This window comes from Cavia porcellus, unplaced genomic scaffold, assembly GCF_034190915.1.
Source record: "Cavia porcellus strain 051 isolate PalLab524CR breed Dunkin Hartley unplaced genomic scaffold, mCavPor4.1 scaffold_20, whole genome shotgun sequence".
Classification (NCBI taxonomy): domain Eukaryota; kingdom Metazoa; phylum Chordata; class Mammalia; order Rodentia; family Caviidae; genus Cavia; species Cavia porcellus.
Genome location: NW_026947503.1, coordinates 17,651,997 through 17,678,348, shown reverse-complemented (window position 1 = coordinate 17,678,348; position 26,352 = coordinate 17,651,997).

Sequence of the window (26,352 nt, the reverse complement as noted above, 5' to 3'; positions counted from 1 at the left end):
ATTGAGATCCCCTGAAAATAACTTAGCTTTTGTCTTGGTATCTGTCCTCAGTCTTGAAAGGGCGTAAGATAGAAGGGGTCAATCTATGGTTAATAAACCTTGTAACAAAGATTTCCTGAGTGATTAGAATGCCTAAGTGTAGAGCTGAGCAAGGATCTGTCCCAGAGTTCTAAGGTAAAAAAGAAAACATGACATTGAGTTTTCTGGTCTCCTTTCTACATATTTTTTCTTCTTTCTTATCTTTTAGTGATTCTGCAATTTACACATATATCAAAGTATCACATTGTGCTGTATATGTATAGTAATACTTTATCGGTTGAAGTACATTTTTACATAAAATGCTAGTCATAGACTCCTATAAGAGTGTATATATATACTCTAAGAATATTTCAAACAAGTCAATGTGTAATACAAATGCTGATAGTGTGTTTTAATGATGTTTGTATACTCATTTTTGTTCCTGTTTCATTTTGTTATTGATGTTGAGGATGGAGCTCAGTGCTTTGCCCATGTGAGTACTCTACCACTAAGCTAGCCACAACAATTGTTTTCGTTTTACAAAAGTCAGCATTTGTAATCTTGTGTTTTTGTTTTCCCTTATAGAAGACTCACAAATTCTTCGTCTTATTCTTCTGTTCTCCTTGAAGGCCAGGGTCAGGACTTTATCCATCGCACCCTGGATCCAGCCTGAAGCAAAAGAAAGGAGACACAGATACTGGTTTAGGGTCCATCACAGAAGTGGCCTGTGTGGCTTTCCTTTTTATGTATTTTCAAGACTTTCCTTTAGTGGATTCTGGAAAAGTAGCTTTCTTTAGAAAAATGCTGTTACCCTTAATCCTGATACATAAATTTTATCGGATTAAGACACACCTAGAAGACTAGTAAATCTGCATCTAGGTACATGGGGTAGATGTCAGAGGCATGGCATTGAGTGTTGCATCTAATCCTCTGCCCTCTCTTTCCTGGCCCTGTTTTATCTGCTTCCAGCAGAATGAACTAAGCAGCTTTGCTTTGCCACGTCCTTCTGCCACGATGTTTCTTCTTTGGAAGTTAGCAAACATATACTCAGTATTTTGAAACCGTGAGCCCCATTAAAGCTCACTCACTTTAAATTGTATATATCAGATGTCATGTATTGCTGATAGGATAGCTGAGTGATGTTCTCTGCTCTAAGTCAGTTATGAACAACCAGCAGTCCCATCATAAATGACCCAGTAGAAGGAGCTCTTATGGTCAATATCTTTCTCCCTGTACCCCATAGCCCTGTTATAAGTCCCATCACATGCTAGGGTGCTTCAAGCACTGCCTGCCCGGAGACAGCCAGCCCTCCCTGATGTAGTAGCTCTCACGAAAGTCTATATCTGCAGTTCATTTAAAATTCCAGATTTTCCCCAACATTAAATTGCATGACCAGGCTGCATCACTGATAAACATATTGAAAAGAAAGAATTAAAACAAACAAACAAAAAAGCAAGGAGAAAGATGAAAAGAAAAAGATATGTGAGAACACTCCAAAATATTATTAAAATGCATCTCTCCTCACTGATTAATGAATTATGTAAAGGAAGAAACAATATGTATTTACCACCTACCATGTGTCAAAGCCTTTGAGTGTTTTATATCATGTAATCTCTACAAAAGAAATCTAAAATACAAGGAGTGTTTTTCCTGTAACAAATGGGGAAGATTAGGCTCAGAAAATTCAAATAGTTTCTCTTAGATCTTAAAGGTAGAAAATAGCAGTGGAGGTGCTGTACTACTCAATTTGGTAATAGAGTTGGAGTCGGTGTGAAGTTATAGTACAGGGTCCTGCAGTGTCCTTTCATCTATTAGTAATTAGTTATTTAGAAATGTGTTAATTTCTGTATGTGTGTGATGAAATACTTTGACATGATGAAAACACAAACAGCAAAACAAAATTTAGATCGTGCATCAAAAGCCATGCTTTAAAGGAAAATTTATGTCTATAAGGGACAAAAATTAAAAACATTTCAAGTCGATAGTCTAACGCTCTACCTTAAAAAATCAGAAAAAGAAAACTAAACACAAGGAAACTGGGAGGAATTTGGTAATAAAGATGAGAATGAAAATAAATATAGTAGAAGATTTTAAAACAAGTAACAGAAACAAATTAAGGAAACAAAAACTGAGTCTTTCAAAAGGATCAACTGAATTGATAGATATTTTTTAAAAAGATTTGATCACTACAGGCTTCCATATGATAATGGTTGCATTCATCATGGGGAATTTGTGCCCAGACATAACACATCTTACTCCTTCTTTTCCCGTTTCCCTCCCTTCGCTTCAATCCTTCTTCCCCTCACCATTTATAAAATTTTGTTTTCATTTTTTCTCATTCTGCTTTTTAAGCCCTGTTCCTTTTCTTTCCCTCTCCTGCCTGCTCCCCTGTTCCCTTTGCCATTTGAACATGTTCTCCCTGCTTTCTGATGTTAAAAACACTGGCAAATGCTTAGCAAGCTAATAAGAAGGGGGTCAGTGCCTCACCGAGGCTGCCAGCAGCACGTGTTGGTGTATTCTAGTGGAGTAGCGTGGTTAGTATTAGAGAAAGTTTTAAAAGGATTAACGAAAATATTCTGAATGATTGTATGTCAACAACTTAATCTGTGGGAAAGAAGAAAATTTTTAGATAAAAAATTACCAAAACTTACTTCTCAAGAAATAGAAAATCTGAAGTATCTGTAATAAAATGATGATATCTAACCAAAAACTCAGAGAAAACTACAGGTGCAGATGGCTTCACTCATAAACTCTGTCAAACATTTACACAAAAAATGACATCATTGTGTCCACGTTCTCTGAAGTTAGTACTGCTCTGTCACCTAACCCAAAGACATCAAGAAAAGAATACAAAATATCAATGTCTCTTAGATGATGAATCCAAAATTCTTCAAGAAAATGATACTAATAAAAACGCAGCAACATACTGGAAGGATTATAAAAATGAGATCTAAAGAATGAAAACTTTCTTCAGCATATGAAAGTTACTTCGGTATAATATCACACATTAAAAGAATAAAAGACAAAAAACACAAAGTTTCAATAATATATGAAAATATTTCATAAAAATATATCCCCTTTCTACAATCTAAAACAAAACAAAAAAGAGGTAAGGAGACTTTCTTAAACTAATAAAAGGCATCCACATAAAAGGTTACACTGCAGGTAACATAATATCTAACGTTGGGAGACTGAATGTTTTTCCCTTAAGATCTGGAAGACGTCTTTCTCTATTAATGCTCTCTAAGATTGGGCTGGAAGTCCTTACCAGGGTGATTAAAGAAGAAAAATGAGAAACAAGTATTTAGATGTAAAACAATAATTAAAATCACCTTGACTTGTAGTTGACATAAGTAATCTTGTGCTTATAATTCCAAGGGATGTACAAAAATCTTAAGGCTAATAAATGAATTATTCTGTATGAGGGCATAAGATTGACACAACAAAAATTAGTTGTATTTCTATATATTAGCAGCAAAAAACTTAAAAATGGAATTAAGAAAACACATGAGTGGGTTCTTAATGAAACCTCTGTAGACTTTTCTCCTGCAGCTTCCGACACTGTTTCCCAGAAATCTGCAGGTGTACTGACCTCTGGTTTCCCCTGTGGTAACCTGCTCCCTGGTACATCTGCTGCAACTTCTTTCTCCTCCCTCCTAAGCCTTCTCCCCAGTGCTTTTCTTGACCTCCTCTGGGCCACTCCCCAAAATAAACGACTTACAGAGTCTTTTTCTCAGAGACAACTCAAACTATGATACTCTTAACTCTGAGATCTGTTCTTAGAGTGAGTTACCTGGATGGGGAGAGCTGTGCATGTCATGACATACAGGAAACAGAAGGAGGAGAGAGGAGCCAGGGAAGCATCAACATTCACACCATTGGAAAGCCATGTGCGAACCCCTTGGTGAAGGGTTAGAGTTAAGGGTTAGGGTTCCTGGCTTTCACCACTTTTTCTAGTGTGATTATTTCTTTATACCACCTATGTAAAGAAAATCATGAACTCATGTAAAGAAAAACACTGAACCAAACTTCAGGCCATTAATTCAAATCTATTAAAAAAATCTATTTGAATTTATACATTACTACTATCACAGCAAACCTGAATTGGGCAAAGGACAGATTTTATTCTATATACTAAATTACTGCAAAGGAGAAGAGATTTTTGTAACAGGAAGATGGAAACTATTCCAATGAGATCTACAAATGTCTCAAAAGATTAGACAGAAAAAGACTTCTATAAAGAACAGTAGTAAGGCTAAATAGTACAAGTGTGGGACAGGAGAATAAAGGAGATTGAAAGATGGAATGAACTGATATTAAACTGGAGAACGTTCCAACCTATAGTCATTTTACTCCTAAAACCATCCCTTTAGGAGAGATTATTTATGCTCTTTCATCCTCAGGGTAGGTGAAATTCAGGTACCCATGAGAAAAAGAATTTGATTAGGGAGCATTATGTTCCAGTTCATCTCAAGGACAAATTAGTTCAGCTAATCATGTACTAGGCAAAGACAGCAGTTGGATGGATTGTGTCTGGCTTTGTCACAGGTAAACACAAGGTGGTTTATTCAGTTTTTGCTCCCTGGCACATAATACCTGACCCCTGTGGTTTAATTTGGCTCAGTTTGAGAAGTTATAGCGGGCTGCTTCTAAGGTAGGAAGAGCGTGCTGGAAGGGTTGGGCAGAGCAGAGCAGGGCATGTCATGGTATACAGGAAACAGGAGGAGGAGAGAGGAGCCAGGGATGCAGACATGCCCTGCGTGCCTCCCCCAAGCCCCCTCCATGTGACCTGCCTCTTCTGATCAGACCCCTCTCCCTAATAACATTTTTAACTCTGACCACTTTGGTGGATTAATCTAATGGTGAGTATAGCAGCACACGACCTAATCACCTTTTAAAGAGCCCCGCTCCGAACACTTGAGGCTTTTGGGGGACCTTCTAGATCTAAACCAATAGAGGGGCCATCCGTGAGACTCATCCATCTCATATGAGAAAGATACATTTCTTGCATTTAGTGGGTTTCTGAGCCCAAAGAAAGTGAGGTTTCATAACCTTCACAATTTTGCAGGATCTCAGGGCTCAGGTAATGTTCAGTGTAGTGTTCACCTTATCCCCTCCCAGCTTTACTTTGCTTTACTTTACTTACCTTCAAAATCAGTCATTGTACCTCATTTGTAGTCTCCAAACTTTTTGTAGGAAGGGAAACTTTTCAGAAAAGAAAGTTTACAGCTAGGTATGGTTGTGCACAGAACTTCCGGGCTCTCACTCTATGTCTCCATAAGGGGTCTAAACCCCTCCAGCACCAGTCATCAGCAATCACTGTCTGACGTTCAGTGTTGCTGGAATTTTAGATCAGCCCTTCTTAACTTTAGGCCTTATTGTTCCTTTTCATAGAAAATTTATGTGAGAAAATTTAAAATTAAAATTATCTCTGGGTCCACTAAAATTCAGATTTAATATTTTCCAAACCTCTTGCCACTTTTAAAAAACATGTGGCATTGTCTTGATCAGGGTCCTGGAGCTAGCCCTCTGAAATGCAGTCTTTACAGGACACAGCTTTTCTTCCTGATCTGTTGGAAGATGGGATATAAACCACCAGTAAGAGCCAAGTAGCAATCAAAGGGCTTAATCACTGGGGTCAACCAGCACCCCAGGGTCCTCCAGTAGTTTCTCTCAATTCACCCCAGCTCTTAAATCTTTCTGTCCTTTGCTTTGAATGGGATTCAGTTTAGTTTCTTCCAAACTGTTATAACCTTGAAGGCAGTCTTTGTTGGTTGCTTAATTCTGTCCATTACAATTTTTCTTTGACAAAATTTATAGGTTGTTTGCATGTTCCATTTTTATTTTATTATTCTATAAAACTTGAGAAATAGCTGTTGAGTTCTGCACTCAGGGAAATCTGTGAATAAAGATTATAAATTGGTTTGCATGTTAAAAAAGAAAAAAAAAACCTCGAATTGTCTGAAACATGATTAGAGAATCACAATGGCATTGTCCTTACCCCTTTTCCTTCTAATATGCCTAGAAACTTGTCAAGCACTGTTGTTTTTCTCTTAATCTCTGGTTTTGTCATGGGCCCATTTGATCTGAAATTGAAAGAGGGACCCAAGTTCTCACTAATGTTCTGTCTGCCCATTCAAGATGAAGTTTAAAAATTTTGAAGATTAAAAGGAAGAACATTCAATAGCAGGTCCTTTCTCTCTCCCTCCCCAAAGAGCACATAAACAGGATACTGACACAGCACTTGGGGCTTCTTAACAGCTGCAAATCCAGTCCTTGAAACTAAAGAATGAATAAATGAATCAATCAATCAATTAATGAAAATGAACTGACCAAATCAACTAGCAGCTAGAATAAAAGGCTGATTGCAGTCTCAGGAGGAAAAAAATCTTTTCAAGTCTATTTCAGTCCTTTCTGCCCAGTGTCTCTCCACTCTCCTTTGTCACTTTTAAGGAGATTTGCATATAAATGACATTCTTTTTATTTATTCAGAATTCATCACCCTTGTTGCTTATTCTCCACCTGAAGTATAACCCTTACTTTGTAGCTTCATTATAAATTGCTGTAAAAATGATTATGTTGTCACAAAAAGCTAAGAATGACCAAAAGGAACAGAAATTCCTAATAAAGACTTGGTATCTTTCAATATGTGCAACAACCAATCTGGTTGGGGGATGGGAAAAACAAAACTATAGCTAAGCATTTCTAATTTCAAAAATTTTTAGAATTTAAAAATGAAAAATAAAAATTTCACCAGGCATAGGATAATGATTGAATTCCTTTGAATTCAGAAATTCTTAGACTACATGAAAAAGGTAGGGAAAAAATTAAAGAACAATGTTGAGACTAATCTCCAGGGATACTAAAATTCTCATACTCAACATAATTTAATACACACACAATTTATTGCATATTCTACTATGCATACATAATCTGTTATTATATTTATTCTCCATTTATACTATACAAAATGTGTACACAAACAGAATCTGTTAACATTAGCAACAAGTGGTAAGTATCATTTACCAATATTATCTGGAATGTCATTTTCAATGTCAAAGAGTAACCATAATAAAATAACAGCAGGAAATTTAAGAAGTTTAAGAGTTGCACCTTCACCAGTGAAAAAACAGGAGGCAAGTGTTTCCTCACTCTGCCAACCAGGCCAGCCAACCAGAGAGCGAGAAAGGACAGCCTTTGAGGAGCCTGATTGACTGGTGAATGGGATGAGGGCAAACACACAAGTTGGTTTGAGAACTGTAACTCGCTCATGCCCCCAATCTTTGCTGCAGGTCAGAAAGAAGTTCTTGAAATGACTGAGGGCAGCACATGGATTTGGACTTCTCTTCTTTTCCCTACAACTCTACTAAACAGTGATGCCTTCGTTCATTTTCCTCTGTGTTTGGAGAAGACAATACGTGCATTGTGTAATTGCCTCTGTGCCTTCATGCAGGAGTCTTTCCAGGAATATGGTATGGTCTGCACTTTACTTCACAGAGGATGCAGTCATCACTCTAGTGTGCGTGTCACCATCACTGTTTGCCGGGAGTATTCATCTCTTTATCTAAAGCTGGTGTAAAATGACTCATATTTCCTCCCAACTGAATAAAACTATAACACTGTCATCCATTCAAAGATAAACTGTCAGTACTTACCAGAATGTTCAAAAGCATCAATGAAGCTGTATCTAAAGCTGAAGAATGACACTTGAAGCCATCTGAAGATTTTGGCATTCAGAGATCCAAGGAATACTTGTGCTTGAAAGTATCTCTTCTTTTCTTGTTCAAAATTGTATGTTCTCTTTACACATGAGGCTTGTTGAATGTGATCAGTAGAGGGCCTCTGTGTTAGTAATCAGGGCCTCTGTGTTAGTATAAATTTAAGGATAAGATTGGGACAGAGAAAGAGGCAATGAAGGAATAAGGCTTTGCTCTTTGTGAAAGTCCCAGTGTCCACTATAACCACCAATTAGACATTTGCCCAGTACTGAGAGCTGGACAGAAGAAAAGCCATGAGTTTTGCCCTTTGATTGCATGGACTAGAGGCCCATGATTCCAGAACTTCTGGCACCTTCTGTAGGCCAGGTCTGAGCCTAGGAGAGAGAAGCTGCCAGCATCCCAGCCACAGACTAGGCTGGAACAGCAGAGGAAGGTGCAGAGGAACTGCTAAAGGTGCAAAGACGCTTGACTCCACATCAGTCCTTCAGTGGAACCTACTTCAGCAGACGCCTCGCCTTCATCTCATTGAGAGGTTCACACACGGCTCCCCAGGACTGCGAGTGTCGATGTCACTTTCCTCCCCATCCAGGTAATCCAGCCTAAGAACGGAGCTGAGTAAGCTCTGGACAACAGTTAATACAAATGGAAACAGACTCAGCCCTTCTAGTTCTCAAAAGAATGAAAGACACTTAAGGAGGAAGAAGACAAGGACCTTGGCAATATCTGAAGGTAAGTGTCAAAAGAGGAGCTGGGTTTGGTTTACATCACAGCAGAGTGTTTCCAAGAAAGGAAAAGGTTTTCTTGAGGTTGTATGAAAGCAGTGACAAAAGCTGTGCTGCCCAACACACAGTACATGAAGAGCTACCCAGGGCAGTGTAGATGACAGAAAACTGACAGTTTCTATCCGTGTGAAAAACCAAGTTAAACTCATTTACAAGGGTCAGCCCACTTCTTTTCAAAGCAGTTCTAGAACTGTGTGGCGGACTCCAGCTTCTCCGCTGGCTTATTAGCATTTTTAGCAGGAGATGTCAGTCACACATGGAGCGAGGCTTTTTGTCCTCATGCTCTCCTCTTTGTATCCTTTGTGCTGAAAATGAGCTTGAACTCTTCAGAACTGAGGCTCCCTCTCAATAGCAAACTTCAAATGAGTCAGTTTAAAGTGAAGCCTCAAAAGTAGCCTCTTCTCCAGAAATTCAGAATAGAAAACTGTTCACTGGAGAAATTAAACCGTCAGCTACGATTTATTCCTTCCTTCCCTCCTTTTTCCCTTCCTTCCTTCCTTCATTCCTTCCTTCCTTCCTTCCTTCGTTCCTTCCTTCCTTCCTTCTCTCTCTCAACAAATATTTGCCAATAGCTTACACAATTCTAAACTTACCACAAGGTACTGGGGCAACAGAACTGAGAACAAAAAGCTGCCTTCATGGATCTGACTTTTAGTCTAGGACACTATCAATCATCAACAGAGGCAGCCAGTACATTAGAGTTCACTTAAGAATAGAAAAAGTCTGTGCACTCACAGAGGGCCAGCATCAGCACCTTTTGAGTTCCAAGTATTCATGAAAGGTGGAGAGTAACAAGCCAGAATGCAGATCAGGACAGGCAAATTGCAGTCCTGAGCCCAAAGCCTTTAAGGCCACTAAACCAGCAGCGTGGTCATGGGTATGAGTTCAGATCTCAAATCTAGAGTTCAGTTTTGCCCCTGACAAGCTACATGGTGCTGGCCAAGATATCAATTCTCTGGGTCTCAGTTTCTTTTCTTATCAAATGGATATAATGGTAACCCTTTCTTTCCCACACGGGATTGTAGGAATTATGAAAGAAATTTATCCAGCACATGGTGAGTGCTGCAAGTGTTAATTATCATTATCATGGCCTACAAGTACCAAGGCATTGGCATTCTTGTTCTTTTCAAGGAACTGCATACTACAAGTGTCCCAAGGATTCAAGAACATTTCATGAGCCTATGCCTGTCACCACACTTCCACACACGGGAAAGATTTCATCTGTAGTTACCTTGTTATTTAAGATCTTAACAAACAATGAGAAGTATTCAGAAAAATGATCTATTTGAATAAGCAAACCTTAACATAAACATAATTTTCCATTTTTCTCTTTTTGTTCTTGAAGGCAGCAATAAGAAACCAGATACTTTTTTTTTCATTTTAAAATGAAAAAGAATAAAAAAAATCATATAGATTTTCAAAATAAAAGAATAATTTAACAGTGGTTAATATATTGCATATTGTTATGTTCAAAGTAGTTGCTCAGATTACAAGCTATAAGCATAAATAAGGATCAAACAATAGAAGAGTGAAAGCACAAACCATTCTTTTTGGTGAACTAACAGAAATTAGTAGTAGGGTTATCTGTCTTTCTGTCTTGTGTGTCTGTGTGTGTGTGTCTCTGTGTGTATATATATATAATCTTTTCTCTTCTTTCTTCTCTGCTTTCCCTATCCCAGCTGCACTTTCCTTTGAGAACATCCCTAGCGACACGCTAGGGTCCTGGCTGGGACACACCCATGGACAGGTGGGGCTGACAGCCTGGAAAAGTCTGAAGCCACAGTGACAATCTGAGTTAAGAGCTGGTTCCCATCAATACTCCTAGACTAGTCAGCCCAGGAAGAATCCAGGGCTCACTCAACTGGCCCTTCAGTAGAAATTTAGGTGACTGGCCTTTCCCTTATGGATATTTCTTTCCCAGCTAGCGCTGTTGTTGCCTGTCTGGAATAACTGTGTGTGGCTTTGCAACCTTTATTAGAATCTTCATGGGGTGACTCTGGTAGTTTGCAATGCCTCTTTCAGCAGGGCCGTCCACAGAATGCCAGCCACTAAAGGTTCTGCAAACTCCAGAGACACACAATTTCTGTCCTCCTGTTACCCTAGAACACTGAACATCTCCCATTGACCCCATTCTTGGGGACACTGATAAGCTCATTCTTTGAGTTCACAAGAGAAGCGCTCACTTTTTAAATGGAAAAGAAAAAAGAATTGACTTCAATGATATTACCCACTGCTTGACACGGGGTCCCCCTTCACATATACTGGAATGCGCAGGCATTTTGGGAGCTCTGATACTCCTTTCTGCCCTGTCTGCTTTACTATTTTACCCTTTAGCTCCAGAAATGGTATTACAAGGCTTTCACCCTGGCTTCCTTCTTTCTTCTTATATTTTATTGACACCTAGTCTACAGGAAAGAATTGGTAAGAACAATTTTACTACATTGAAAGCACAAAGTGATGTTAAATTATTCAGAAAGCCCTCTAATTGTGAACTTTAGTTTTAACATTATTTAACATTATTCACTCAATAAACACTGCTATATTCCTACATTGTTATATTCTTTAAGTGTCAGGCAGTATGCTCTAGTCTAAAACTACATTTGCAGTGTTTGGCAAGTTAAATAACACTTGGATAGTTCATTTTGGAGTACTAAGTCACAGACTAATAGAAATCAGCTCCTTGTTTTGTTTCTTTCTTAATTTCATCATGATGATCATTGTTCTATATTTCACAAAGTAGCTTAAAATCTGGTTGCCTTCAATCATATTTCCAATGTGAATAGTCTTGAAGTTGATAAAGTGAACACTGTAACTCAGTAGTGACTCTGTGAACTATAAAAACATCATTGAATTAATAGTTTTCTAATAAATAAAATAACTTTTACTATATTCTGTAATATAGAGATTACAAAGGAACAAATCAGTGTTATTCATTAGAGCAAAACTGCTGAATGTTATGGGAAATGGTTCCTCTGCACACAGCAATCTTCTGTAAGACAGTATAAAACTGGACATAGACTTTCAAGAAAAAATGTATTCACTATTCTCCAAGCACTGAGATAAGCGTCTAAATGCCAATTTATGAAAGATATTATCCAGGATTGTAAGAAACTTAGTACATACTGTTATTTGGTTTTACAGTAATGCACAAGGTTAGTTGTCTGAAACATTTACAGAGCGTGTTAAGCTCCCCAGATATCACTAGGAAACTGTGACTGAGGGGTGAGGAAAAGCGGCTTTGGTTTACAAGTGTCTTAGGAATTTCTCAGAATCAAGAAAATATAATGAAATACACTCTGTGCTTTGGGACCTGGACTCAGGCTATTTTAAAGCAGGACTTCCAAAGTAGGAACCTGCGTGGAAACTGGCAAAATTTGTAACAGAGCACTTAAAACCAGTGAACATAGACCAGGGAAGCAACACTGATAAATCAACTGTTCGATAAGTGAGGTGTTTACTTAACTTTCTAATAAATTGACCTATAGGAATTTTCTGAGGCAAAAGTGGAAGACATTTGTTATTTTACAGCCATAAGTTTCCTGAAGCAAACAATAAAGTCATATTGATTGGGTTTTTCTAAAATTTCATTTATGTTATGTGATCTCAGTGTGCAAAGGTCCTTTTACTTTTCCAAAATATAGCTATTAAAGTAACAGACATATCTTTTGTGGTTTTTGTAGCGTATTTATTTTATCTTCAAAATTATTACTAAGCTCTGCTATGTGAAAAATCACTGTATTCTGTAATTTAGAGAACACAAGGACGAATAATGAAATGCCCTAGCAATAAGAAATCTAGTCAATAAGAAATATAAAATTTATCGTACTGCAGATGAAAGAAAAGAATGAGATGAGCTGCTAAGAGAGAGAAGCTTTCAAGACAAAGAGATTCTTGTTGTCTGAGAAATTTCAAGTGTTTTGGAGAAGAGGTGGAGTATTTTCAAATCAGTAAAGCTGAGTCACATAGAGACAGAGGGATAAATGTCCCAGATGGATGAGTGAGCTAAACAAAGAAATAGATTTTACAAGAAACAGAAAAAATGGCCAATATAAAAATACATTGAAATTAAAATCATACAAACATATGGGAATTATAATAAAGTAAAATTTGAAAGCTAAGCTAAATTTTTAATATTTTTACCTTACAGCAAATGAGGAAAAAGGGCAGATTAATCCACAATTTTATGCAAACTAATGTTTCCAAATATTAATCAGGAAGCTGTATGAAAAATGAAAGTATGTTTTGTCTCTGGAAATACTTTGCAGGAGATAATCTGCAATCTTACCTACTGTCGTATAATGAAGCATGTTGAATGAAATATAACAATCTTTAGCTGACAATAAAGTAAAAGAAATCTATAGGAAGCAGATATAGATGAGACAAACCAGCACCTCCATCTGCTCGAGGAGACTTGGGGGGCCGCAGCATACAGTGTGAAGAGTTGTGAGTTCTGTGAGACGAAGAGGATTCAGAGCAACTTCCACAAGCTTGCTTAGAAAGTCTGGGAACTGAGGACTAATCCTCCTCTGAAAGGGCGGAGCAACAAAGAAACATCATCAGTCAGCAAAATGAGACAATGAGGGATGGAAATGGGAATCTAGAAGATACAACCATCCCCAGACAAAACCTTGTTCTTCCACTGAACTCCTCTGCACATCATGAGATTATGGGTGGTGTTTGTAAAATTTATTTTTAAGTTACACGTGTGACCAATAAACTATTCCTACTACCTCAGGTTCTTTTTCGTTACAGAAAATGTTAAATATTTTACAAACAGAGGAAATAATATAAGAAACTCCCACAAAACATCAAGTTTCAACAATAATCAGTAAACAGCAAAAGCTGCCCTTTCAAAAAAACTGCTCAATCCCAGATTATTTTGAAGCAAAATTATATCCTTGTTTTATGTCATAAATGCTTCATCATATATCTACAAAGTACAAAGCTTTTAAAACATTCACATTGCCTTTATAACATAAAATATTAGTAATGATTTCTTATTATGAAATATTCAATGGTCACAATCCCCCCAACTGACTCATTGTTTTGTTTGAAGTTGTTTTTTTTTTCTTATAGTTTGTTAGGTTGAATAAAAATGTTTTTATTGGTATGCCTGTGAAGTTATTCACCTAAGATATTTGCCGGCTTCCTTTCCATAACATTTGTTTGTTGAAGGAAATGGAATGTTTCTTGCCCATAGCTTTTCACTTTCTAAAGTTTGCTGATGGCATTGCTGTGATGGATTTCAAGTTATCTTGTTTGTTTTAGAAGGAGAATTCTGTGAATGTCACGGTCTACTTTTTACTGAATCACATCAGAGGTACACAGTGTCTGACTGTCTTCTGCTAAGATTAATCAGTTAGTTTGGGAATTGTCGGTTTGGTTTATGCATTGTAAAAATTCCCACTGGCTTCTTTACTTCGTTGATCATTGCTTAAATCCATTTTTGCATTATTGCTCTAATAGATGGCATTTTCATGAAAAACCAAGTAGGACTTTTTCAACGAAATAGAGCACACATCCTAAGATGCAGTACATAAATAAGATCAAATTACTCCTATTTGCTTTATTTGTGAGTTTTCACGATCTTTCTAGGATTTTTCAAAGTGGTCTTTGAAGTTTTGTGTGTCCCATTTAAGTATGTGATTATGACATTTTCATGTGTCAGTTCTTTGACTCTGAAATTCTTTGGTGCAATAAAATATTCTAGACTTATCTATATTAATCTTCCAAAATTAGAAACCAATAACTTTTTTAGGGAATATAGGTATTAGATATGTCCCTGTTTCTTGGTCTTTTTAGTAGGCAGAGTTAGGACAGATACACACTACACAGAAATATGAGTCCAGACTGATACTTTTACTTCAACCTTAGAATCCCATGGACTTTTGATTAACTTGTGCTATAGTTTCTTATATAATCATACTCTAGGTTGCTAATAAATATTTAGAATTTCCTAAATAACAGGGACACACAAATTTAGAAAAGTGAACCAAAAAGGAAAACTCTGGATAGGAGAAATGTAACTACTATTCTTTGAATGTTTCTCAGTATTTTACCCAGGCCACAGTTTAACAAGTACATAATTGTCTGAAATTTCCTTTACTACATTAAAATCTTGGAAATCAATCATTTATTCTCCACAAATGCAAAATATTTCTTTTTTTTTTTTTATCTTTTTGAGATAGAATCTCACTATGAAGTTCAGGCTGGCCTTGAGTTCACTGTGTAGCCCATGCTGGTCTCAAACCAGCAAAATACATTCTGCCTCAACTTCCTGAGTGCCAGGGTTACAGAAATGTGCCACCACACCAGTTTTAAGATTTTATTGTAAATATCATAGCATATATTTTCCTTATCTGTAATAATTTAAGTGTGAGAGTCTTTTACCTGGCAAGTTTTCCTGTTAGTTAAGACCTTTTGTTTGTATGTTTTTTTTTTTTAAAATCAGGCATGCTTCCAGTAGAAATTTCAAGTGTCTATTTAAACTTTATAGAAAGTCCAAAGTATATATTTAATACACTTATTTAATATATACTATCATACATATTCAAGCATACAAAATAGTTGAAATAAAAGTATTTCAAATATATATTTATTATGGTTTGATAATACAGGAAAGGACATAAATTCACTTTCAGAAACCAATCATCATATCTGTGAGTCTGCAGAGCATTGGAGAGAACAGGAATTTGATGAGTGGCTACACTGGCAGATAAATATTTGGCTTAGCGAAAAGATGTCTAATAATGGAAGGATATATCTAAGAAAACCAACATGGATATTCACTGAAAAAGAAATTGAAATAAATAAAAATGGGTGCATTTTAAATATTGGAAGAAGAATTCACCAAGTTACAAAAATGAACACCAGCAATTAGAGTAGCATCAAGCAAAAAATAATGCTCTCCTATGGCAGGGTGCTCAGTGATTCCTACTGTGACAAAAAGGAGTTAAGAATAATCTATTAATTTTGAAACTTACAATACCACTGCTTCATTTTTCTTCTTTCAGAGAAAAGGAAAATTCCAGTTAGAAATATGGTTTTGAAGACAATAATCAAGAAACAAAACGCATATGTGTATTTTTCTTTGAAGTAGTTTGGCAGTAACAGGAAGAAAGCAAACGCATGCAGATCTGATTTTTACTTGATCGTGGGCAGAAACAGGATAAACTTCATCAGGTCTTATATTTAAAATGACCTAGTAGGAGGCACAAATTAAAGCGAAAAAAAAAATATAGAAACAATCCTTGATAGAGCTAATATGATAGACATACATTATGTTCCAAATTAACATTTGCATTTTCACTTAAACTCTAAAAAGGAAGCATATGTTGCTAATTTCGGGTGTACTTTTTAAATTTGGTATTACTAATGGAAATTCTCCTTTTTCTTTAACACAAATTAACTGTATATATTAATGAGATTCTAGGTGATGTCATTATAGATTTCAGAGATTTTAACACACATGTAGAGCATTATTAATCATGACTGCTATTTATTTACCTCAAACTTCATCTGTGAGCTCTAGCAATGGTGCACAAGTCATGAAGGTGAAATATTTGCATTTCAAAAGCAACCAGGTTTTGATTTTCATTGTTATCTGCTTCTCTTTCATCAAGTGATAAGGGGCTTCAATCTATAGCATCCCACATCTGGGATATGAGATTGGGAAAGAGCCTGCCTGTGGTGCCCACTTGAATGGGACAGGGCCAGTGCTGCTCATATGTGGCCCGGAGCTGCACTCTTCCAAAGTCAGCTTCTTCCCTAGGTCAGGGTGGTGTTATGTATTCATACAAAGTCATTGCTTATTTAGTGGTACGTCACAAACGCTACAGCTTATGCATGGAAATCCTGCCCTCAAACTTTATTAAGTGAACTAGGTATTATACCAATTTGTTAGAAAAATTTACTATCTTTCCTTGTTTATACTTTCCAACACTGAAAAACTAAGTAGCTACCAAGAAAAGCACTTTTTAAAAATGTATGTTAAATGAAAGTCCAAAAAAAGGCTCATGTTAGAGGCTTGGAGATTTGGACAGCAAATGAGAAACATTAATTAAACCATTGGCATGCTGAAGCTAAAGTAAAATCATATTTTAATCATGGAATCCTTATATGGCAGATATTAATGGAATGCCTGCTAGAATAAATGATGTAAAAAATTATAAATAGGACTTGATACATTTATATGAAGTATAGAGAAATAAGCAAATATAGGCATTTAGAAAATGAAATATATAACACGCTGGTGATAATGCAATTTAATTGGGAATAAATTAAATCTAGAATTAATAAGCCATACACATGCATATTTTAAAATGAGTGATAATTTTTTGTGCCATGCACTTGTATTTTATATATCCTTAACTATTGTAATTTAATTGTTTTTATCAAAGCTATGCACTTAGGCAGCATATGTCTGCAGCTGGCCCTTCCAGAGTCTAAGCATAAATTCTTGGTAGAATAAAAGGCTAGAAGAGTTCCATTGATCACAAGGGCAGGAAAGACAGCTTACTCTAGCTTAAACAAAGAGGGACTTTATTATGAAGCACAGTATGATGTGCTGGGAGGCAAAATCCATCAGTGACATAAAGAACACTGTCAATTCTCTCTCTCTCTCTCTCTCTCTCTCTCTCTCTCTCTGTCTCTCTCTGTCTCTCTCTGTCTCTCTCTCTGTCTCTGTCTCTTTCTCTCTCTCTCTCTGTCTCTCTGTCTCTCTGTCTTTCTCTCTCTGTCTGTCTCTGTCTCTCTCTCTCTGTCTCTCTCTCTCTCTCTCCATGTCTCTCTCGCTCCATCTCTCACTTTCTCTTAACTCTGTGCTTCTTCATATGACGAGGTCATTCATGTCTCGTTAAAAGGTTTTTGTTTTCTTTCTTATTGTAGGCAAGAATAGACACAAAAGAGGTCTTGCACTCAAGACATATACAATTTTATCCCAGAATGTACAAATAAACTATCATCACACTGATTTAAATTTGATGGACAAATCATTGAGATCAGTTGGATGAATCTATAGACCTCAGAAAGAAAACAGTGTCCACTAACACATAGTTTTTCCTGGCACTTTAACTCCTACATAGTCAATTTGGTTAAAAATAGCTTGCCTATTATTTCTGGGTACTGATATTTGTCACTTTTTGATGCTTTAGTAAGTCTGAGTACTCCTGATATATTTTAATAAATCATCTGCTTTAGAGTTAGTAGGATGTTCTGTCTGTCTCCCTAGCAGCTATGGTGTAGTTCAATGATCATTATCCTCATTTTCCTAGGATTCAGGGGTTTCCAGAAATTCTAAATCTTTAGCCCTAAAGTTGGTACACTCTTAGAAATTCAAGACAGTGAATCAGCCTGAGGCATACTCTCTGTCCTCATGGGGATAGTGTTGGAGACATGTAGGACCCTGCAGCAGCACGCTCAGATCTCCAGGAATGCTATCTCCCGCTATGCCAGAGGCATGAGATATGAGCTCTGAGCCTCGTGGTAGACCTGCTGTCATCTTCAGTGGAGTGGTTCTTTAGCGGAATTTAGGAAATATTCTGGCTATCTAAACGGTAAGACTGGATCTTCAGCCTCTTCAGATATATTTCATTCTCTATCTTATATCCTTCCTTTTAATGAAGCAAGTTATGATATTTGCAACAAGGAACTATGACTAACATACTGAAAATTTGAAAAATAGTTCAATTGATCCTTGAATTCATCATTTACAAGATGAGAATAAGAATTTCCTCCACTGAATTTGGACAAAGCATGGTATGCACACTGTACAATTAATGTGAATTAATATTTATAATAATGAAAAGAATTCACTAGATATAGTGGGATTTGAAAGATAGTTTGAAAGATAAATGTTGTAACTTTTTTGGCAAAATAGGTCTTGAAAACATTCTCAGGTTGCCTGGGTAACGCATTTTATCTTGATAAATAAGTTTTAGCATTTTGATTGTATCATTCCTTGTAAAGTTATCCTAATATGATAACATACACTTATGAACAATAGGGAAAATTACATTATTTTCTGATGAAGCTGCAACTCTAGAAAGATCATTAGTATGTACCATCACTTGCTATGAAACGGTGAAATATGAATCATCAAATATTATTGTATTAAACAAATGGTTTTACAAATATTGCTTGTATAAAACAATACCATAATCTAGCAAGATAAAAACAAAAACCTTAATGTTGCAGGGAAGCCCATTTAAATATTAATACAACTTACTTGGACAAGCCATAAGAAGAAGGTCTCTTCCATAAGAAGAGACCATCAAGAAATGTTCATGATTGGGTTTGTGATTTCAACAGTGACATCATTGGCACTGCCTTCCCCATCCGGCAACCCTTTTTTTTTTTTTTTTTCTATGATTTAAGCCATCAAAGTTCAGTCCAAAGGATTGTTGTTTTGTTTTGTACCGAGGATCGAACTCACAACTGCGCGCTTGCAAGGCAGGTACTTATGCCGCTGAGCTAAAGCCCCAGACCCTGGATTTTTTTAAAATGGAAAAACCTATAGTGTCTACAAACATAAAATTTGCCCCTTTTTCTTAGCAGAAAGTAGCCTTTTTTGCCACCCTCATATTTATTGTAGGAGAATTCTTATTATTCGGGTATGACTGTGACACCTAGACACAGAGGCAAGCTTTACTAGTGTTCTGCTTATATCATACCACACCATCATGCTTAGTTCACTTGTCTACAGAGGCATTCTACACTGAAGCTAGGTAATTATTATCTTTTCCACCCAAGATTTTATAAAAAAAAATTATCTATTAAGTGGTTTTGTAATGGACAGAATTAGATACAATGTTTAGAAGGTGTTGGTAGCGATGACTGATTACTTTGGAAAGCAGGTTTTTCAAGAAGAAATGACTGCAACATAAAGGCTGAAGCATAAACAACATGATAGTCTCCCAGATGCTTCTTCCAGAGATCCTTAATACCCGCCCCCCGAAACCTGGTCCTTTCTAGAGATTGGTTCAGATTCCCACAACAAAGGCCTTCTTGACCCAGCAGTGGATGGAATCAGAAAACCTGAGATCCCACCTCTGTCACTGCTACTATTTGCCCATTTGGTCCCCAAGACTCAGTTACCTCATCTGTACAATGGAATCACTATGTCTTCATCAGATGTTTAGGACTAAATACGTTCGGTGAGACCTACGTCCAGTGAAGGACTTTTCTAATTGGCCAATGTTTGTTCATTTCCTTTCATGAGAGTTAATGCAACTGTTTCTCAGCTTGGCTTCTTACCAGCAGGTTCTTTTCCTTTGTACCCCTCTTACTTTAAAAGGAACAGACCTCTAAAGCCAAATCTGAGTATGTCATACAGTCAGGAAAATATCATGTTTCATTTCTCTCCATTCTAGACATCTAAATGTTGTCCCCAACATCCTGTTGTTTGTTCCAAATGAAATCAATGATGTTACACAAGCATGCATAATCTTCCATACCATTTCCTACAATTCATTTTTCCCAAATTTTCCCCTCTTTCTTTATTATTCATGTCAAAATTTGCCTTTCCTTCAAAGGCAAGCCCAAAGACCACTTAACAGGGCAATTTACCTAGTACTGGTGACAGTCATCTCTCATCTGCATTCTTATAATCTTTTGTTTGGTTGTTCTCTAATAGTTACCTGTGTACATATTTTTATTTTCTTAACATTGTGTGAATACTTTTATGTTAACCTTTAGATCTTATAATATATGATTGCTACAGTAGCTTTAGAGTTGACATCCCAAGGTTCAAATCATGATCTTACTACTTTCTACCTCATTTAGTATGGAAAAATGTATTTGCTGATTCTCACTTTTTTGTACAATGGGATAATAAATTATGACTTACATGCATTTTGTTAAAGATATTTTAGAGTATGTCACATAACAGCAGAATATAAATTCTATGTTGAAAGAATAACAATCATTTTTAAAAATGATGTACTAAATGATTAGATCATATTCTTTTGATCAGTGCACAGGAGCCACTGAGAAGCCTGTATAAACGAGCAAGTCTAGACAGAGTCAGAGGCCTGAAAAGCATGAGCACAGAGAGCAAGTGCAAGACATGGCTCAATAGATGCTTAACCAATGCTTCACTATTCATCATTCATTTACTCTGCGTTCTTCAATGGACATTTGATTATGGAAACCAGAAGTCAGCCATGTATTGTATTAGACAATAATCAAAATTCCATTTTAGGGAACTTAAAATTTTCGGCCATAACCCCAGGATTATAATTAAGAAACTGTTTCTTCTTCAGTGTGGATCGTCTGCTGTGATCTAAAAGAAATGGTTAGGGAATCAGCTAAAGGAAATTGCATGTGCACAGGTACCTATGCGTTATAAGAAAAGCAAAACAGAGTATGAGACTGCAGAAGTCAGATGTATCTTACATTGTGATCAAAGTTAGCCACTTATCAACAAATGTAAGTTGATTGCTTTATACGCATAATTACTGTTAATTGCTTCAACAGATCTGTGGAACAGTATAAATAACTTTATTTTACAAAGAACCAAGCAGAGTTCGAATAGCTTGTGAAAGCTCACTGAGTGACCAGTACGTTGATATTTGATGACGGAATCATTGTACCATTGACTGGTTCTTTCCCCTCTGTTGCACGGCATTTGAATTTCACAAACTTTCATGGAATGAAAGACGTCAGCAATGTTCAGATACTACTTTCTTATTTTATATGAGAAGAAAAATAAATCCTAGAAAAATCAATCAAGTTGCCTACCTGCCAGCCAAGAAAACTCCACAAAGATGCTGCCATCCATGTGGAACAATGGCAGAGGTATGTAATCTGTAAAAACTGTTTTGACCTTTGGATTAGTTTGCACATTCTCTAATCAACATGCCCATTTGCTGACCTCATTGTCTATTTTTTGCATAAGCCCTAGCTACTGTCTGTATTTCCCAAAAAGAAAGTAAAGGAACTTTGCCTGCACAAAACGCACCAACCTGCTGACCTCGTATCACCTTGACAGCATCACACTGCAAGGCCTTCTGAAAGGCAAGCACAGGATCCACCTGCACCTCACAAAGCTGTAAGTGGCCTGACCTTAGTAAAGCAGAGTTTAACTTTCTCTTTCAACCTTTCCCTAAGAGGCCTTTCCTCTGGACTGAGAAGAATTATTCATCTGAAGGCATGAAGTTCCTATGGCCTCAACAGTAGTAAGGTTTTGATATACTTAAGTAGAATCAATGGATATAAAGTGCTGCTTGAATACCTAATCATTTGATGATTTAAAAGGAGACTGGAAGATGTTTCTGGTCATGCTCCCCAACTGCTTGTGTAACACTGGGCCAGCTCATCAGAGCTTCTCTCTCCTTCACTGAGTAATAACAGGGAGCCCCTTTGCCAGTAGGAATCATTTTATCACCGTTTTCTTCCCTTGTGCCCTAACCTGTGGATTGCCGCTGAATGCAGACTCTTCTACAAAGCAGATCATTTTCCTGGGCCAGAAAGCATGATCAGGCAGAAGTGTCCTTTCAGAATTCCTGGCACATTTCTTATAATGAAATAGGGTAGGAGGAATTCAAGACATCTGACAAAGTAGTCATTTTCCCACTGGAATGTTTATGGACAAAACTTTCAACCAAAGAGAGAAATCTGTTAAAGCCTATTTACATATTTATTATTTTCAGAAAGGAAGTTTAGACTCCCACTTGCAAAATGTTTTCTTACATAAATATTGACTTGATAAGTACCAGTAATGGTTTTTAAGAAAAAAAAAAAAAAAAAAAAAAAGAAAGTTTTTCACAGAGGTAAACCATCCCTCAGTATTCTGAAATTGTACATTTTGTTCTGTTTCTTTTCTCTCTCTCTCTCTCTCTCTCTCTCTCTCTCTCTCTCTCTCTCTCTTTCTTTCTCTCTCTCTCTTTCTCTCTCTCTCTCTCTCTCTCTCTCTCTTGTACTGGGAATTGAACTCACAAACTTTCATTTGCCAGATAGGTGCTGTGCAGCTGAGCTATATCCCTGGCCTTCCTGTTTTGTTTCTAAAGATAAAGATTTAAAAAAAAAAGTAGAAGTTATGATTTTGGAAGTGCATGAGAGTTGAATAGGTAGTATGTGATTGAGCAGGGGTATGTATGGTAGTAATGATAACACCCACTGCAATATTTGTAAATCTCTGTTATAAAAAGAATAAATGATTTCACTCTCATCTATGTACTATAGAACACACTGTATATTCAGGCACATTTATTAAATCAGAATCTGTTTTGTAGCATCCTGTACAATGTAGTGCTACTGACAAGCCTTCTGGAGCCAGACTCTGAACACGTTGCTACACCTTGCAGGGACCAAGTATCCTCAGTTTTATGGGACAGAAATATCACCGTAATCACTTGGACTATAATGAGGATTAATGGAGTGCATTAGTTTCATACCTGCTATAAAAATCACCACAAATAATAACAACCACAATGAATTCTCTCAAAGTTTTGAGAACTTGAAATTAGAAGCCAAAGGGCTGGCAGGGCCACATTCCCTGCAGAGCTTCTCTGGAGGATGTTTCTGTGCCATGTCTGGTCTCAGTAGCCCTAAGCATTCTTTGACCTACAGTCTTGACACTCTGGTATCTGCCTCTGTTTCCTCCCCGTGTCTGTGTCTTCCCTTGCCTGTCCTCTCTCCGTGTGTCTATTTTACAAAGACACTAATCGTAGTGGATTAAGGGCTCATCTTACCCCAGTACGACTTCATTTCACCTAAATAAGCTTCACTGAATCTGTTTCCAAGATCCTATTCTGAGGTACTTGGAGTTAAGACTTCAACACTGGGGTGGGATTCAGTTCAGTCCTCAGTAGTGTGTTATTTACTGTACTTGGTACTTTATGTGACTAACACAGTCAGAAACCAGTGACTTCTACTCCAGCTCTCACACATGTGCTGTGGGACTCAAGCTGAAGCCGTCTGGGGCTGGAAAAATTTACATGAAGCTCCTATACCGTGGCACACACAGTTTGGTTTAATCTACTTACCTTACAAAGGAATAGAGAAAACCTGCAAAATCAAAGAAAAAAGAAACTAAATTACTACATTTTAGTATTTTTGGTCAGGCCTTAGAGAATCTTAATTTGTGTTTCTGAGCTCCTATTAAAAGTGTTCCAAATTCCTTTTTTTATTCCAGCCTTCTTTCTACTTGGGGTGGAGATTTGCTTTTGAACTTCTTTTTTTTTTCCCCCAGTACTGGGCACTGAATTCAGGGCCTCCCGCTTGCCAGGCAGGTGTGGTGCCCCTGAGCGACAGCCTGACAAGTGTATTTTTGATCTCGAAGAAATCCTTTGTTCATGTGGGCTCACCTCCAGGGTCCTCTTCAGCCCCTCCATTCTGTGATCTGGGATAACTAGCACTGTGCGTGCATCTGTCTGTTTTATGGGTTTCCAGCCTCTCTAAGTCAGGTTTAATTTTTCCCTGATCTTGTTGTCCTTACTATTTTTCCTCTAAACTTCCTTCACATGCATGTGAGTAATTTATTCTGACTATAAATTCAGTCTCAAGAAAATTCTTTCTTTATTAATGTTTGTTTTCTAATGACATCTGTGAAAAACAAATGTCCCTTGAAAATAATTCCTTTTCTCATTTTATTACATAAGTCCTAGCCAAACAATTATAGGGCTGTTTAGGTCAAACATAGTTATAAAACTCTAAGACTCAGCTTGATTTTTCTTGCATTCTTAAATCATACTACATATCCTATTTAAAGAACTATGATTTCTACTTATGTGAATGAAATAACTTATTTTTTCTGACATATTTTTGAATTTTTATCTCATAGCTCAAAGGATCCAATATTTCCATATAAAATAGCCAAAGATAAAAACATAAATTTAAGTATACAGCAAGATTATACTAAAGACAAATTTTAAATAATGTGACTAAATTATTATAGAAATGATGAGTCTATGTAAGTCTTTATATGAAAATTTAAAACTCAAATTACTTGGGTGTTTTCATCCCAAAACTCATTTCTGTCTTGTTTTGTCCTCCTTTTATTTCTCTTATACCTAGAAAGAAAAAAGATTTCTCTTCTAAAAGCCTATGAAGTCTTCCTTTCTATTATTGGGACAGCTCTAAAAATTCACCTTCTCAAAAATAAAAAGCCCTTCATTTAAATTCAATGAATATGATTTCATACTTACTCTTTTCTGGCATGTTGAGACAATGAAGATACAATAAGCATCATAGACTTTGCAGGATGAGAGAGTGAGAAAATAAGAAACATCACTAATTTTTCTGGCTTATGCTCCTCATGCTGCTGTTTTCTGTAGAACTGTGCAGGACCTTTAAATCTTCTTTAACATCATTTAAATGTTAGGAACCAGAGATACTCATAATCCATAAATAAATCCTATCCTTATAGTAATTAATATGAGCTATTCTTAAATATAGGTTTAATAACAAAATAAGATACCATTTTTCAAAGTCCCAGATGGGCAACACACACACACACACACACACACACACACACACACACACACACTTTGGCAGGATTTCAGAGATGGGAAATGGGAGGATTTCATAAAAGCTAGAAGAATAAAGATAGCAGAGCCTCAAAGGTCAAATTCAAGATGAAGTATAACAAAACTTAGGACTGAACGAGTGTTGGAGCAAGCGTCATTAATTGGAAGAAGTAGGACAGCAAAGGGGCGGTGTGGGAGACGCCCAGGCAAGACAATGGCGATTCCAGTGGGGCTCAGGTTGGAAGCTTAGAAACAGGAGACAGACGTGATAGGATAACAGTGTAGAAGCTCACACGGAAGGAAACACTGATGAAAACAAAACACAGGAATGGAAAGAGTATCTGTGAGTTTCAGAATATTCATCATCAGGAACAGCGGTAGTGTTATTTATATCAGTAACAATTCATTAAGCTATTTCATCAGCTAGATATTCATTAAGGATACGTAAGAGCCTGTATAATATAGAGTTAATAGAAACACTGCACTTTCTTAAGTTATTGCTAAGCAAAAAGAACATGATAAGTGGAAATAAATAAGTTTTTAATGGAATAAATAAAGCTAGGGTCAAATTCTTATTCCACTGTTTTCTAGCTGGGTAGTAGTAAGAAATAGCACAATCTTTCAAATGTCGCTTTCATTTCATGTTATATTATACTCATACCTATAGCACAGCAATGTAGATAAAGCAGAATTGACTTGTAAATTCAGTACACAATACCACCATGACATCTACTTCTGGTCTCTTAGAAAAAGGCTGGTCACTGTGATGCATAGCTGGTCACTATGATGCAAATTGTGTAAACCAATTCTCAATTGACAATGCATTCCGCCTCTGTCTTCGTGCTTTCTTATCCAGTATAAGCCCTAGACAACCACACATCAGGGCCTGATGTGCTGGGATTGATCCTGATCAGTGCAGTCAACATAAATGAACCTGCCTCCAAATCCTGGGTGTTGTTTCCGTCTTCCTGCTCACCATTGCAAGATGATCTAACATCCAAATGTACTCTGTGAGTTTTTGGAAGAATGTAAAGTAATAGAGTTTCATCCGTTATCAGCAAAAGAAATGGCAACAAGAGGCTACATAATACTAAGAAGGCTGAGAAAATGAAATCAAAAGAAAGCAAAAAAAAAAAAAAAAAAAGAAAAGTCCACATTGTAGAAATAGAACCCATGTAAAACACTTCAAGGAAAGTCTTGACAGTGTCTTAGTTACTTTTTACTCTTCACTGAGACAAAATATCTGATGCCCAAAGTTAAGGAAGGAAAGGTTAATTTTTTACAGTTCCTGGAGGTTTCAGTCCATACTTAGTTGGCTCCAAAATAGCATTGGCATGGCAGGACAGCCATTCATGGCTGCTGCAAATA